Raw genomic sequence first — 17,165 nt, 5'->3', positions numbered from 1 at the left:
CTGAAACATGAACTGTAATTTTCAAAACTCTTGTAGTAGTTTTGATGTACTCTTGACTTTTCCAAGTACATCTATATTCCAAGTATACTGCAATTGAAGTAAAACACAGGAAGTAACGATATAGTTGTTTATTTTGAACATAAACAGGGAAGATTTTTTGAATACAAGAATAGAAATAGAACTCTAGAGAAAAACAAAAAAAATAAAAATAAAAAAAATAAAAAAAATAAAAACCTAGGTAGGGGCGCTTGGGTGGCTCAGTCGGTTGAGCATCTGATTTTGGCTCATGATCTCCCGGTTTGTGGATTTGAGACTCATGTCGGGCTCTGTGCTGACAGCTCAGAGCTTGGAACCTGCTTCGGATTCTGTGTCTCCTTCTCTCTCTGCCCTTCCCCCACTTGCTTTCTATCTCTCTCTTTCAAAAATAAATAAATGTTAAAAAAAATCTAAGTATACAATTTGAATTTTTACATATGTAAACACTCACATAACTGCCACCCAGAGCAAGATATAAAATATTTCCAAAAGACTATCTCATTCCTCTTTCCACTCAGTACTTGGAGGAAGGCCTTTAAAAAGAAAATTACAGTCAAATGAATCCCTGGGGAATGTAAAAAAAAAAAAAAAAATAGGGAAAGGAGAGCACAGTTAGCTAGTCTGAGGCTAAGAAGTGGCCTGAGGCTTAACAGCAGAAGAGCTTGTTTCTATAATAACTTAAAAATGTTTTAATAGAAAAATTGCTATCCACGAAGTTTATTGTAAGTGGTTTAAAATGTTAAGGGTCAGGGTTGCCTGGGTGGCTCAGTCAGTTAAGTATCCAACTTCAGCTCGGGTCATGATCTCGAGGCTTGTGAGTTCGAGCCCCACACCAGGTTCCCTGCTGTTAGCACAGAGCCTGCTTCAGATCTTGTCTCCCTCTCTCTCTGCCCCTCCCCCACTTGCTTGCTCTCTCTCAAAAATAAATAAACAGTGTATGGAAACCAATTTGACAATAAATTTCATATATTAAAAAAACATTTTTTAAAAATTTTAAGGTCGGCTAAGTAATTTCATAATTTCTAATTCATTTTTCAAGTCCAAATAAATCTGAAACATTAAAGCTAATTAAGATTTTTTTAAAGATTTCATGCATCTTGGGGTGCCCGGGTGGCTCAGTCGGTTGGGCGACCGACTTCGGCTCAGGTCATGATCTCACGGCTCGTGAGTTCGAGCCCCACGTCGGGCTCTGTGCTGACAGCTCAGAGCCTGGGGCCTGCGTCGGATTCTGTGTCTCCTCCTCTCTCTGCCCCTCCCATGCTCATGTTCTGTCTCACTGTCTCTCAATAATAAATAAACGTTAAAAAATTTCTTAATAAAAAAATAGATTTCAGGCATCTTTAAAAAGACAAAATGATGGTACATGGTAGAAAGATGACATATCTCTAATTTCCACCTATTCTATTCAGACTAAATCTTATTGCTCAGATTTCCCCTCCCCCCCCCCCCATTGCACATTAAAAAAATCTGTAGACCACTGAAAAGGCTTAGAACCAATAACCAACTCAATGGCAATGAGCACCCCAAACACCTAGATTATGGTCTCTGAAAATCATTTCCCACTAACAGGAACCAGGGTTCCTTGCAAGTTTGGAACAGGAAAAGTGCAAGATGAGCATGAACATCTTATTACACCAAAGTTATCAAAAATCATACTAAAAGAACTTAGGAGTGGGGCACCAAGGTGGCTCAATCAGTTGAGTGTCAAACTCTTGACTTTGGCTCAAGTCATGATCCTAGTGGTGTAGGATTGGTCCCACAGTCAAGCTCTGTGCTGAGCGTGGAGCCTGCCTAAGATTCTCTCTATCTCTCCCTCTGCTCCTCTCCCTGGCTCACTTGCTCTCGAAGGAAGGAAGGAAAGAAAAAAAGAAAGAAAGAAAGAAAGAAAGAAAGAAAGAAAGAAAGAAAGAAAGAAAGAAAGAAGAAAGAAAGGAAGGAAGAAAAAGGTAGGAAGGAAGGAGGGAAGGAAGGAAGGAAGGAAGGAAGAAAGGAAGGAAGGAAGGAAGAAAGGAAGGAAGGAAGAAAGGAAGGAAGGAAGGAAGGAAGGAAGGAAGGAAGGAAGAAAAACTTAGGATCCAACTTGACCACTGACCCACAGATTTGTCATTTTTTGATCAATTTGAGATCAAAAAGCTAAATAATTTGGATTACAACATATCAAATGTATTAAAGTTCATATGCTCCTAATAATAATAATAAAAAGTTTTTAACTTCTTTGGTTGCCTTTGAAAAATGCCAGGGAACTAGCCCATCATGAAAATATTAAATAATTAGAAAGAATCAAGCATTTATCCTATTTTTACCAAATTAACTATACCTTGGAATAAATCACTGGTAAAAGAAAGATTATCTCTATAGAGAAAATTTCAGCTAAAAAATTTCAGCTAAAAAAATAAAAAAGAAATGATAGTGTTAGAATATTACCCTTTTGCAACCTCCAGTGAAATAATGGATATAGGCAGTGATTATCAATGGTTGTTAACACCCTTACATAAAAAGCTGATAGAATGCTTAAGCTGACCAGAGCACCTGGGTGGCTCAGTCAGTTAATTTTCTGACCCTTGATTTCGGCTCACGTCATGATCTCACAGGTCGTGAGTTCGAGCCCTGCATCAGGCCCTGTGCTGACAGTGCAGAGCCTGCTTGGGTTTCTCTGTGTTCCTCCCTCTGCCCTTCCTCTGTTCATGCACATGCTCTTTCTCTCTCTGAAAAATAAATAAATAAACATTAAAAAAAAAAAGAATACTTAAACTGACCATCTAATTAATTAACCTCAACCACTGATTAATCTTAATATCACAAAAAGAGAAATAGCCAGACATTTGTGCCTCTTGTTGAGATGTAATAGGAACACACATCACTACCTCGGGTATTTTGGGGGGGAAAAAAAAACCTAACCTGAATCAGATCAAATATAATAATACCACAAGGATCTAAACAGCAAAATCTAAAATATACAAAACTCTATAGGACAAACTATCATGTTTCTTAAAAAAAAGATGAAAAAGACCTATAGATAAAAAGAGACTTAAGAAACAACAAGCTAATTTAATATGTAAACCTTATTTGGATGTTGACTTGAATAAACCAACTGCTAAAAAATTTGGGGAAAGTTGGAAAAATATGAACACTAACTGGGTATTTAATAATATCAAAGAAATATTGATATTTTTTAAGACATGACAATAGTTTTGTGGTTTTTGTTAAACTTTAAGATATTTTTATATTTTAAAGATGCACAGTGATGATTTATAGATGAAATGATAAGAGGTTTAGGATTTGACTGAAAAACTTCTGGTAGTAGGGGTAGTGAATGTGGCCATGTGCTATATTGTTGAAGCCAATATACTCTTGTATATTAATTTGAAATTATTAGTGCAAAAAAAAGTTTTTCAAAATTCTTTGAGCACAAAAAGCCTTTGTAAAAAAATGCCATGGAACCAATCACAGTTTATACACTTTATTTGAATCCTTATTTGAAAAAACTGTCAAAAATTATAAGACAACGGGAAATTCTGAACACTAACTGGATTTCTTATGATATTAAGAAATTTATATTAATATTTTCTGTATGGTAAGGCTACTGTGACTATGTTAAAAATAGAGTTCTTTGAGGTGCCTGGCTGGCTCAGTCAGTGGAGCATGTGACTCTTGATCTCGGGGTTGTAAGTTTGAGGCCCATGTTGGGTGTAGAGATCACTTAAAAATAAAATCTTAAAAAAATAGAGCTCTTTTAGAGACACATAATAAAATATTATAGACGAAGTATGATGTCTGGAATTTGCAAAATAATCAGGAGGAGGAAAATGGATGGTAGTATAGGTGAGAAAAAGAGCATTATCAGTACAGATTAACCATGTATTGATAGTTTTTGAAACTAAGTCATTGTTATTGTTTATTATATTTTCCCCTTTACTTTTGTAAAAATTGATCCATAACTTGTATTTCCTCAAAAATGTATTTATTTTTGGGTGTTTTTCATAGCAATGCGTGATATTTTTAAATTTATTTAACTTTGCTTTTCGCTCTTCTGTGAAGAATTCATTATTGATCATCCTAACAAGCAAGAGTTCAATATACTGCATTATGTCTAAAGATCAGTGTCTAAATCAGAAGTTTGAGAAGTTCCCAACAGTCTTTCAGGAGGTACATGTTGCAACAGTGTATTTCTGATTCTTTTTTTATATAAAGTTTATTTATTTATTTTGAGAGAGAGAGAGAGAGAGAAAATATGCAAGTGGGGGAGGGGCAGAGAGATGGAGAGAGAGAGAATCCCAAGCAGGTTCTGCACTGTCAACACAGAGCCCATGAACCGTGAGATCGTGACCTGAGCCAAAGTCGGACACTTAACTGACTGAGCCACCCAGGCGCCCTGTATTTCTGATTCTCTATCTATTGTTCTTTCCATGTACCTATTAAAAATTACATTATCAATAGCTAGTGGTTGCCAGAGCCACTTCACACTTTCTCCTTCCCAATGAGAATCAATTGTGCCTATCTCTTCTCAGCTTCAAGTTCAGTGATGTCACACTAGTACCTTGAAGTTGGCATAGTAGGAATATTTACACCATGGACATTGGCAAATGCTACAAATCAAGGGCTACTCCCACCCCCGCCAGCCAGTTGTTTACCATCACAACACTGCCCAAATGCATTTTTTGCCATATGAAATATATGTTTATTAGGCATTCATGGTGCTAGTCGCACAAAGGTGACCACCTGAAGGAGGTTTGATATACTAACCAAATTTTACGAATGTATACAATACATTAATGTATAAAGTGCACAATTTATACTTTTTAGTATATTCATATATTTGTGCAATCAGTACTACTATCTACTTTCAGAACATTTTAATCACTCCAACAAGAAACCACATAAGCATTAAGAATCACTTTCCATGCACCTCCTTCTTCCTGCCCCAGGAAACCACTACTATACTTTCTGTTTCTGTGGATTTGCCTATTCCGGCCTAGCAGTGGAATTGCTGGGGCAATTTTAGGCTAACCTTAGGCTCAGCATTTTGAATAACTATCAAACTGTCTTCCAACATGACTATACCATTGTACAATCCTACCAGCAGTGTATGAGAGTTCCATGCATTCCACATACATTCTACATTCCTGTACCATAATTCTACCAACTTGTTATTGTCTTTTGTTTTTTAGCCACCTATTGGATATGAAGCCGTATCTCAATGTGATTTTGACTTGCATTTCCCTAATGACTAATTATGTGGGACATCTTTGCATGTACTTATGGGCCATTTGCATGTCTTCCTTGGAGAAATGTCTATTCATATCTTTTACCCATTTTTTTAAAGTTCATTTTATTTATTTATTTTGAGAGAGAGAGAGAGCAAGAGAGGGGCAGAGAGAGAGAAAGTCCCAAACAGGCTCCATGCTGTTATTGCAGAACCTGATATGGGGCTCGAACTCATGAACCTCTAGATCATGATCTGAGCTGAAATCAAGATTCAGAAGCTTAACCGACTGAGCCACTCAGTGGGCAGGCACTCCTCTTTTATACATTTTTTTAAATCAGTGGGGACTGAGCCACTCCCAGGCAGGCACTCCTCTTTTACACATTTTTTTAAATCAAATTGTCTTTTTATTGTTAATTTGTAAGCATTTTTTGTATATTTCATATACAACTCCCTTATCAGATATATGATCTGTAAATATTTTCTTCTATTCAGAGGGTTGTCCATTCACTTTCTTGATAGTGTCCTTGGAAGCAACACTTCTTTGTCCTTTGAAGTGAAACGCTTCAAAGTTTTAATTTGATAAAGTCCAGTTTATGTATTTTTACTTTTGTCACTTGTGTTTTGGTCATACCTAAGAAACTATGTCATGAAACTTTACCCCTATGTTTTCTTCTGTGTGTTTTATTGCTTTAGCTCTTAGGATATGATCTATTTTGAATTAATTTTTATATATTATGAGTTAGGGGTCCAATTTCATTCATTTGCATGCAGAGACGCAGTTGTCCCAGTACCTTTTTTTTGAAAAGACTATTTTCTCCCATCTTTTTGATAGATTCAACCTCTGATTGGGAAATGTGTCTATGCAAAACTCATGAATCACTTAATTTCTAAACTCAGTATCATCATACTTGTTTAATGTCCACCAGAGCTACCTGTCATCTCATGACCTGAATATGAATAGTCATAGGTTAATCTGCTCTGGCATCTGAGAGATGTCCAGGAAGTAAGCTATATTTATTTTTTTAAAAATCATGTATCCTAGGGGCACCTGGGTAACTCAGTCGGTTAAGCGTCCGACTCTTGGTTTTGGCTCAGATCATCATCTCACAGTCTTATGAGTTTGAGCCTCATGTCAGGCTCTGTGCTGACAGTGCGGAGCTTGTTTGGGATTTGCTCTCTTTCCCTCTCTCTCTGCCCCTCCCCCACTCACACTATCTCTGTCTCTCTCAAAATAAATAAGCTTTTTCAAAAATCATTTTTCTGAATACGGTAATATTTCATATTATTCTTTACAGATAAAAAATGCAACACTTTTCAATATTATTTAGTCCTATATTTTCTTGTATAAACATACCATTTTTTAAACTGCAAAGATATTGGTAGAACCTTTCACTTATATCCAGTGATGATTCATTAGAGCTAAGGCATGGATTCTCCACCTAGCTTCAAAGTTTACTTTTTAAACAAAATTTACATAAGCTAACAGAAAACATTTGTGGTGGATTTTTACTGTGTTAACTTAGTTAAGCAAGAACTTATTTCCAGAAATTTTCTTCCTTACATATTTACATGTTAGCCTGGACCACAAGAGACATTTTGGGTGAGATTTGGAAGCCGAAGGTGAAAAAGCAGCCATCTTAAAAAAAAAATATTGAGACATAATTCACTCTCCATATACCCATATAACTCACCCATTATCATCTTCTTTTTACACTCAAAGGATTAGTACAGGTACTACCTACCATTGTAGTTCACACCCATGGTCTCTGATTTGTTGGCTCACGGTGGAGGTGTGATGCAGCAGCTGGGTCCAAAGCAACTTTGTCTCCTGCTGGATCTCCTCCTTTATTTTTTTTTTTTTATTAAAAAAAATTCTTAATGTTTATTTGCTATTGAGAGACAGAGAGAGAGACAGAGCATGAGCATGGGAGGGGCAGAGAGACAGGAGAAGACACAGATTCTGAAGCAGGCTCCAGGCTCTGAGCTGTAAGCACAGGGCCCGACGCGGGGCTTGAACTCACAAACTGTGAGATCATGACCTGAGCTGAAGTCAGACGCTTAACTGACTGAGCTACCCGGGTGCCCCAAGTATCTCTTCCTTTAGCTTCTCTAACTCTGACTCCTGGGTCAGCTGCGCATTTAGCTTCATAACTTAACTAGCTTCTGTTGCTAGTTAATGCATCACTGAAGTTAGAGGCTTAGAGGTGGTAAGGGACCTAAGCAGATTCCAGCTTGTCCTCAGGGGTTCCAGTTTATCTTTGCCCCTCCCCACTTCATTTTTTCCATCTGGATTTCCTACCATGCTGGCTTCAGGCCCAGCACCAGACACAGAAGTAAAAGCCATATAGAAACTACTTAACCAGTTTTCACAGTTGTGTAAAGTCAAATTCTATAACAAATCCTGTATCATTTCCAGTAGTACTGTTTCTCTGATCAAATCTTGTTACACCATTACACACTGACAATCTTTGAGAATCCTTTCTGTCAGTAAGACATCTAAGTGTATAATAAATGAAGAGTCAATTAGCCTATGCAACCTTCACTGCTAATTAAAAAATGTTTGTCTGGAGGGTATTTTATCCAATCATTTTTTTGTATAAGCTCATGTTTCTTATAATACTCAGCTCAAGATAATCACTTGGATCTTCCCTCATGTTCTGTTTTAGTATATCAGATGAACACCAAGACTGGATAAAATGGCCTGGAGGTAAAAAATAAACTTTTAGGTCTACTGAATACGGGAGTACAATGTACAATACTAGTTAGGCTTGCTAATCAGCCTCTGAGAGTGATAGAATTAATTTAACGGATATGGAATGCTACTATAAAAGGTATAAAAATTAAAATACGGTTAAAATTTAGAATGTGTGATTTTTAAAATGTATGTTGTAGAACTATTTTTTTACATTAATGTATAATTGGCATAGATAAAAATTTTAATAGAAATTTCTATCCCTACCAGGTAAAATTTAAAAAGGAATATGAGTAAACATTAAAAAAATATTTTTTTTAAAAAGTGGGGGGCTCGATCAATTAAATGCCTGACTTTGGCTCAGGTCACGATCTTGCGGTTCATGAGTCCAAGCCCCGCATCAGGCTCTCTACTGACAGCTCAGAGCCTGGAGCCTGCTTCAGATTCTGTGTCTCCCTCTCTCTCTGCCTCTCCCCAACTCATGCTCTGTCTCTGTCTCTCTCAAAAATGAATAAACATTAAAAAATATTTTAAAAACTAAATTAAAAAAAGGAATAATATATATATATATTTTTTATATGAAATTTATTGTCAAATTGGTTTCCATACAACACCCAGTGCTCATCCCAAAAGGTGCCCTCCTCAATACCCATCACCCACCCTCCCCTCCTTCCCACCCCCCATCAACCCTCAGTTTGTTCTCAGTTTTTAAGAGTCTCTTATGCTTTGGCATAAGAGTGGAGAGGCATAAGTGGGAGAGACCCACTCTAACCTCTTTTTTTTTTTTTTTTCCTTCCCCTCCCCCATGGGTTTCTGTTAAGTTTCTCAGGATCCACATAAGAGTGAAACCATATGGTATCTGTCCTTCTCTGTATGGCTTATTTCACTTAGCATCACACTCTCCAGTTCCATCCACGTTGCTACAAAAGGCCATATTTCATTTTTTTCTCATTGCCACGTAGTATTCCATTGTGTATATAAACCACAATTTCTTTATCCATTCATCAATTGATGGACATTTAGGCTCTTTCCATAATTTGGCTATTGTTGAGAGTGCTGCTATAAACACTGGGGTACAAGTGCCCCTATGCATCAGTACTCCTGTATCCCTTGGATAAATTCCTAGCAGTGCTATTGCTGGGTCATAGGGTAGGTCTATTTTTAATTTTCTGAGGAACCTCCACACTGTTTTCCAGAGCGGCTGCACCAATTTGCATTCCCACCAACAGTGCAAGAGGGTTCCCGTTTCTCCACATCCTCTCCAGCATCTATAGTCTCCTGATTTGTTCATTTTGGCCACACTGACTGGCGTGAGGTGATATCTAAGTGTGGTTTTGATTTGTATTTCCCTGATAAGAAGCGACGTTGAACATCTTTTCATGTGCCTGTTGGCCATCCGGATGTCTTCTTTAGAGAAGTGTCTATTCATGTTTTCTGCCCATTTCTTCACTGGGTTATTTGTTTTTCGGGTATGGAGTTTGGTGAGCTCTTTATAGATTTTGGATACTAGCCCTTTGTCCGATATGTCATTTGCAAATATCTTTTCCCATTCTGTTGGTTGCCTTTTAGTTTTGTTGGTTGTTTCCTAAAAAAAGGAATAATATATTAATTGTCTCTTTGACCAGCACTAATTGGAGATGGAAAATGAGAATCTTTAGAGCTACTTAAGCCAGGCCTTGCCTACTGCTATTGCAGAATTGGGTCCCTCATTTCAACCGATTGATTATTCAAGGATATCAGGCAGTCAAGCTGGTTCACTGGTAGCAGTTCCAGAATATAAGATCATGGAAAGCAGTGGCCCACCAGTGTCCAGTAAACGGCAAAATTCTTGTGAAAGAAGAGAAGAACAAGTGGGTCCAGGGGGCTAATTTATATGTGGTATTCCTGTCAGTGGTAGAATTGGATACAAAAAGAAGTCCTGCTCTTTGAGTGTATACTGACTCTTGGGCTATTACCAGCAGATTCACAATTTGGTCTAGTAAGTGGGACAGAAATGGTTGGATGATAAAAGGAGTACCACTCTTTGAAAATCTTTATGTAAGTTCCAAAGACAAACAAAAGTGAAACATGTTGCTGCTCACCAAAGAAACTTTATGCAAATCAACGTGGGTCAATGAAATGAGTTGACATTAGGGAACTCAAGCCATGTAGCAATGGACCACATGATAAAATGTACCAGTGGCCTTCACTGAAACTCAGATTGTTAATAACAGTTCTGTTTACAATTAGCCTTTGGAAGTATTCCCAGGGGAGAAGGTCCAGTGCATAGCTGGCAAGTAAATAATATTGACCCTTTATCTATTGCTCCAGGGAACTTAGCTGGATATTGACAGAACTTGATACATATTCTGGATTTGGTTTTGCATGCCTAGTGATTGAGGCTGCTGTTTTTAAAACTACCAAAAAGTTGGGGTGCCTGGGTGGCTCAGTCGGTTAAACATCTGACTTTGGCTCAGGTCATGATCTCATGGTTCATGGGTTCCAGCGCGTCTGTGCTGACAGCTTAGAGTCTGGAGCCTGCTTTGGATTCTATGTCTCCTTTTCTCTCTGCCCCTCCCATGCTCATTCTCTGTCACTCTTTCAGAAATAAATGAATGGGGTGGGAGGGAGAGGAGGGTGGGAGATGGACACTGAGGAGAGCACCTGTTGGGATGAGCACTGGGTGTTGTATGGAAACCAACTTGACAATAAATTTCATATTATAAATAAAGAAATGAATAAATAAATAAATAAATAAATAAAATATTAAAAATAAAATAAAATAATGAATAAATAAATTTATTAATTAATTAAAATAAAATAAACATTAAAAAAAAACTACCAAAAAGCTAGAACAAGAATATTATATCAGTTGGCCCTCTTAGTTACATTTCTTCAGATCAAAGTACTCACTTCTTTGCCCACATGGTACAACAATGAGCAAAGAAACATCACATTCAATGGACTGGGCTTATCATATTCCTTTTTCCCCTTAAGGAGTAGATTAATAGGCAATTATAACTGGACGAAACACAACAACTACTTTAAAAGATGCAGGGAGGACAATGGATTGAAGGATTTGTTTACAAACCTCTAACTTGTGTTTTGCATCTTAACATGAGGGAGACTGAAGTTGGGTCTCTATTAGACAAATTGTTATGCTTTTACAGTGGAAGTAGGGAAAAGAGAGTGGGGGATAATAGAGAAACAAAGACAAACTTTCCATAGTTTATGACGATTTTCTTTTTTAATGCTGTCTTAGTCTGTTTGGGCTGTTATAACAAAATACATACATTGAGTGGCTTATGTACAACAGAAATTATCTTTCATAGTTCTAGAGGCTCAAAGTCAGAGATCACAGTGTCAGCATGCTTGAATTCTAATGAGGGCCCTCTTCCAGTTTGCAAACTACTGATTTCTCATTGCATCCTCACAAGGCACAGAGCAGATAGCAATAATCTCCCTCATGATTTTTATACAGGCAGTAATCCCATTTATGAGGAAGGAGCCCTCATCTAATCCTAATCACTTCCCAAAGGCCCCACCTCCCAGTACCATCACATTGAAGGGAGGGCTTTTTGTTTTCATTTTCGTTTTTAAGTAGGTTCCATGCCCAGTGTGGAACCCAATGCGGGACTCAAACTCACAACTCTGATATCAAGACCTGACCTGAGATCAAGAGTCAGAGGCTTAACCGACTGAGCCACCCAGGTGCCCCAGGGGAGGGTTTTGAAATAAATTTGGGGGGTGGGGATGGACACAAACAATCAGTCCATAACAAACGAACTGGGCTGCTCATCCCTGGACTGGATATAAAATTAAGGGCTCCCAAGGCCGATAATCTAAAACAAGATAATGTCTACCAATTTAAACCTAATGCAAGAATTTCAATGAGATTGATGGGATAGACTATCCCTTCCCCCACTTTGGAAGATAAGACTAACTCTGCAAATGTTTTGTTGCCTAGGAGAGCCCCATTTTCTCTACTTAGTCTGATCCCCTACACTTGGAACGGCCTGAAAGGCAAATCCAAACATGTCTCATCGTGTTATCAGATACATGGACTAACCTACTGGCTGGGACAGAGAGAATTTTAGGAAGAAAGGTTTGGATTAAAATTAATGATTAATGAAAGAAAAGTAAAATTATTGCTGAGGGGAAAGGAGCCAATAAATGCCTTTTACAAAACAGGGCGAAATCTAACAATTCTAGTGAGGCTTAGAGAGAATGATATTCTGTCTTAGCTGAAGGACCCTGCCAAAACCTTCTCTCTTTTGAAGAGCCAGGAAATGAGCTGAAGAGAAAAAAACAAACAGACAACCTTCCAAGAGTGGTCTACTTTCTCAAAATGAATGAATAAAGTTGAGAGTTCTAACTATGACTATATTAAAAAATACTAATGTGGCTATATCTTCGGTTTTTGTTTCATAGGACATTATTCCTACAGAGGAAAATTGGACTAAGAAGAGGTAGACTTGATTTAATGATAGATTGATCATGGTTATTAATGTTTCAGCAGATGTATACTTTAAAGTTCAGATAGTTCTTGGGAATGCAAGCTGGTGCAGCCACTCTGGAAAACATTATGGAGGTTCCTCAAAAAACTAAAAATAGAACTACCCTACAACCCAGCAATTGCGCTACTAGGCATTTATCCACGGGATACAGGTGTGCTGTTTCAAAGGGACACATGCACCCCCATGTTTATAGCAGCACTATCGACAATAGCCAAAGTATGGAAAGAGCCCAAATGTTCCTCGATGGATGAATGGATAAAGAAGTTGTGGTATATATATACAATGGAGTATTACTTGGCAATCAAAAAGAATGAAATCTTGCCATTTGCAACTACGTGGATGGAACTGGAGGGTATTAGGCTAAGTGAAATTAGTCAGTCAGAGAAAGACAAAAATCATATGACTTCACTCATATGAGGACTTTAAGAGACAAAACAGATGAACATAAGGGAAGGGAAACAAAAATAATATAGAAACAGGGAGGGGGACAAAACAGAAGAGACTCATAAATATGGAGAACAAACTGAGGGTTACTGGAGGGTTTGTGAGAGGGGGGATGGGCTAAATAGGTAAGGGGCACTAAGGAATCTACTCCTGAAATCATTGTTGCACTATATGGTAACTAATTTGGAGGTAAATTTTAAAACATAAAATAAAAAAATAAAGTTCAGATCGTTCTAGATTAGGGAAGCAGAAGAATTATAAAGTCAGCATAAAAATTTATGCTGGTATTATTTAGTGGTTTAGTTTCTGCTTGAATTCCTATCACCTCCTTACTGATTATTGCAAATGTCTAGAATCTATGTATGACTTTCTTTTTTTTTATTTTTTTTAATTTTTTTTTTTCAACGTGTATTTATTTTTTTTGGGACAGAGAGAGACAGAACATGAACGGGGGAGGGGCAGAGAGAGAGGGAGACACAGAATCGGAAACAGGCTCCAGGCTCTGAGCCATCAGCCCAGAGCCTGACGCGGGGCTCGAACTCACGGACCGCGAGATCGTGACCTGGCTGAAGTCGGACGCTTAACCGACTGCGCCACCCAGGCACCCCGTATGACCTTCAATTCTAAGGCAAGTTAATTTCTATAAAAATAAGGATAATTGCTTTGTTGTAAAAAGGTCTTGACCACAGATTAGGGTGGTGGGCTGTACTCCAACAGTTGATTCCAACAGGGCAGAAATGAGCCTGAACTGTTTTGCTAAAGTTCCTGCATGGCACTGACCCCCTGGTCAAGGCATGAAACACATTGATTAATAGTGTTTTGTAACCATGGGTCTGAGGAGTTTTGGTATATTTGTGATTTGTACCACTTTGTCAACAAGGGATTACTAACATCAGTGAGACCAATGCTTTATAGCTGGTCTCAGCTCTGCTATTGTGACTGGTTGTTTAGCAGGAATACATCTACATGACCAGTAAAATGCAAAAAACTCCACCTAAGATTCCATTTTGGACCTTTTGCTTCCATGATATTCTGTGTACACATCTGTGTTTCCTGATCTGAGAAAGAAACCTCATCTGGTCTCAACCCTTATGGAGGGCAAACAAAGCAGCCTACCCTGGCCTCTCTGGACCCCTGACATTGAAGGAAACTTTGCTGTGATGCAATCCTTATTTTAATGCCATCGACACATTCTTTTTTTTAAAATAGGCTGTAAATTTGTAAGGATCATCATTTTGAAACTTGTGAGTCTTCTTAAGCAATAAAACACTGTTTAACTATTACTGTTAGTGCATGTATAGTGCATGTATAGATATTACACATTAACTAAAAGTATTCTTAAAAACTATACTTTTTTTTTTTAGAGAGAGACAGTGAGAGAGTGTGCACAAGCAGGAAAAAGAGAGAATCTTATTTTTTTTAACGTTTATTTATTTTTGAGACAGAAAGAGACAGCGCATGAATGGGGGAGGGTCAGAGAGAAGGAGACATAGAATTGGAAACAGGCTCCAGGCTCTGAGCTGTCAGCACAGAGCCCGACGCGGGGCTCAAACTCACAGACTGCGAGATCATGACCTGAGCCGAAGTTTGCCACTTAACCGACTGAGCCACCCAGGTGCCCCAAAAGAGAGAATCTTAAACAGGCTTCATGCTCAGCCTGGAGCCAACTCAGGGCTCAGCCTCACAATGGTGAGATCATGACCTGAGCAAAACCAAGAGTCAGCCACTCAACCGACTGAGCCTTCCAGGAGTTCCCCAAAAGATATTCTAAGAAAATCAGGGCATGCATTTAGGGTATCATCAGGAATAAGAAATGAGAGATGCCTAGCTGGCATTGGTTAAGTGTCTGATTCTTGATTTTGGCTCAGGTCATGGTCTCACCATTAGTAGAGTGGATTCAAGCCCTGAAGCTAGTTCCGTGCTTCTGTACATGCTCTCTCTCTCCCTCCCTTTCTCTCTCTCTCAAAATAAATAGATGAACTTAAAAAATAAAATAAAATAAAAGATAAGAAAGGAAATAAAGGATGACAAAAAGATGTAATATTACCTAATTTAGGGGAAACATAATAAGCAGAATATTTTGACTGCAGAACCCTACTACTTAAGAGGGGGTCAAAACTGTTCCAGTTCCAATTAGAACCATCCTCAAAACAGCTGTTTATTTGAAATTAAAATGTTTGACTAAACTTCCAACTACTATTATATCATACTGTGGTTGGCCAAGAGTATGACCAGAGTCCAGAAAATGATTTTATGGTATTTAAACATCTAATCCTGGAGTTTCCCCTAACTCCAAGCTAAAGGCACCATGGTTAATGTCTAAAATGAGACAATGGGGAAATTTAAGAGGTATTAATGAATAAATTGGTATGTTCAGTGAAATATTTTGTAGCATCTCACATGAATTGAAACGGGATGAATTTGGAAACCCTTCCATGAAAAATTTTCAGTTCTTAAATATAAGTTGTCTAGGACTAGGGCAAAAGTTTTGAGTGAACATAAGATCAGGTTAGATCCAGCAGATAAGAATGAAAAGGAGATAGCTTTTGACAATATTTTGAAAGCACAGTGGGAAAGCAAAGAAATCTTACCCTCAAATTATTGAAACCAATGTACTTGTATCTGAACCAGGGACAAAATCTAGGACAAAGTTTTCCCAAACAGAATGATCTATATGGGTGGAGGCCTGCTTTTCCTACTGGAAGACTGACCCTACTTTCAAACATAATTTAGGACCTGATATCATTTTCAACAATTAAATCATAGGACTACTGAGTAATATAAGACAGACACTGTGGTTGTTTAATGACTGAATAAACATGACACAGAAAAAGAACACACAGTCCTTGGCTTTGATAAATAGTTCTCCACCCAAATACTGGAAATCACATAGGTGGCAACTGCCATTAAATTATGAATGACTCTGTACACCAGTTACTTGTAAGCAGAGTAGATAGATCATCAGGGACAGTCTAAAATAAAACCTGATGGTCATTAGCCAGCAATAGTTGAGTATTTTTGATGTGCCAGCTCTTGTGCTGTGTGTTAGGTATAATATGTAATTCACAATAATGCAATAGGTAAAATTATTATTATTACCTTTTCACAGATGAGGAAACTGAGAACCATAAAGTCACTCCAGCCTTCTGACTTCAGACCGTAGTTTAATGAACTGTGCAGAGGGACTAGTAGCAGCAATGGAGGAAGATGATCTGAAAAGCAAAAAGCAGCTCACTAGACTTTAATCACCAAAAATGATTACTTCAAATGAAGGATTCATACTATCCCTTCTTCTATACTTTATGCATAATGTCTATGAATCACAACATCAGTTAAATTTCCACTTTTATAAAGTATTTTCTTTTATTCTTCACTCATTCTTTTCTTTCTTTCTTTCTTCTTCTTCTTCTTCTTCTTCTTCTTCTTCTTCAACATCATCACATGTAACACAAGTTACAGTGTTAACTGTAAATTGTGCATTGCACTATACTATTTCTTAATAAAATAATCAACCAATCAAAAAGTCCTTACCTTCTATTTCCTAGTATGCTGAGGATTTTAACAAATGTCCACTTCCCTTCAGTAAAGCAAAACAATCCCTGCCTACACAAATTTTGACAAGATGCTGCACAATACAAAATAACGCAAAATAAAAATGCGTAAAACAGAGACAGAGCTAAGAGGGGATTCTTTGATTTTCTTTCTTGTATCCAAAAGGTACACATTTAAACTCATATTCTGAGAGGAAAAAAGTAACAAGAGAACCACTAAACTGACATCATGTAAGGCAGACTTTTTCAAATGCAACAGACAGGCATCTAATACTTTTAACTGAGATTTTACATTTTAACTGTTTTTGTTATATTAATAGTAAATATGCTTCAAGCAACATTTCTGAAGTCACCAGTGTACTCAGGAAATGCTTTTAGTGGTTTTCCTAGGAAAAAATAGTTTTTAGTTTTTTTTTTTTTTAAATGTCTTATTATTTATTTTTGAGAGAGAGAGAGAGAAACTGAACGTGAATGGAGGAGGGACACAGAGAGGGAGACACAGAATCTGAAGCAGACTCCAGGCTCTACGCTGTCAGCACAGAGCCCGTCGCAGGGCTGGAACCCATGAACCGCGAGATCATGACCTGAGCCAAAGTCGGACGCTTAACCAACTGAGCCACCCAGGCACCTCCTAAGAATAGTTTTTAGTTTAAAAATATTTTTGTTGGGGTGCCTGGGTGGCTCAGTTGTTTAAGTATCTGACTCTTGATGTCAGTTCACATAGTGATCTCACAGGTTGT

General features: G+C 37.8%; 1 long non-coding RNA gene across 1 annotated transcript in view; it reads left to right on the top strand.

Moving 5' to 3' along the window:
• The window catches only part of LOC123596501, a 30,793-nt gene extending 14,243 nt beyond the window's left edge, over positions 1-16,550 (top strand). The window contains exons 3-4 of the long non-coding RNA XR_006711690.1: positions 12,345-12,413; positions 15,984-16,550. This is a non-coding gene — a long non-coding RNA (uncharacterized LOC123596501). The remainder of the gene's footprint in view (positions 1-12,344; positions 12,414-15,983) is intronic.
• Positions 16,551-17,165: the final 615 nt, after the last annotated feature.

The sequence above is a fragment of the Leopardus geoffroyi genome, chromosome B1 (genome assembly GCF_018350155.1).
Source record: "Leopardus geoffroyi isolate Oge1 chromosome B1, O.geoffroyi_Oge1_pat1.0, whole genome shotgun sequence".
Lineage (NCBI taxonomy): Eukaryota > Metazoa > Chordata > Mammalia > Carnivora > Felidae > Leopardus > Leopardus geoffroyi.
The sequence above is the reverse complement of the archived record's forward strand: the minus strand, read 5'-3'. Positions and strand labels throughout refer to the sequence as shown.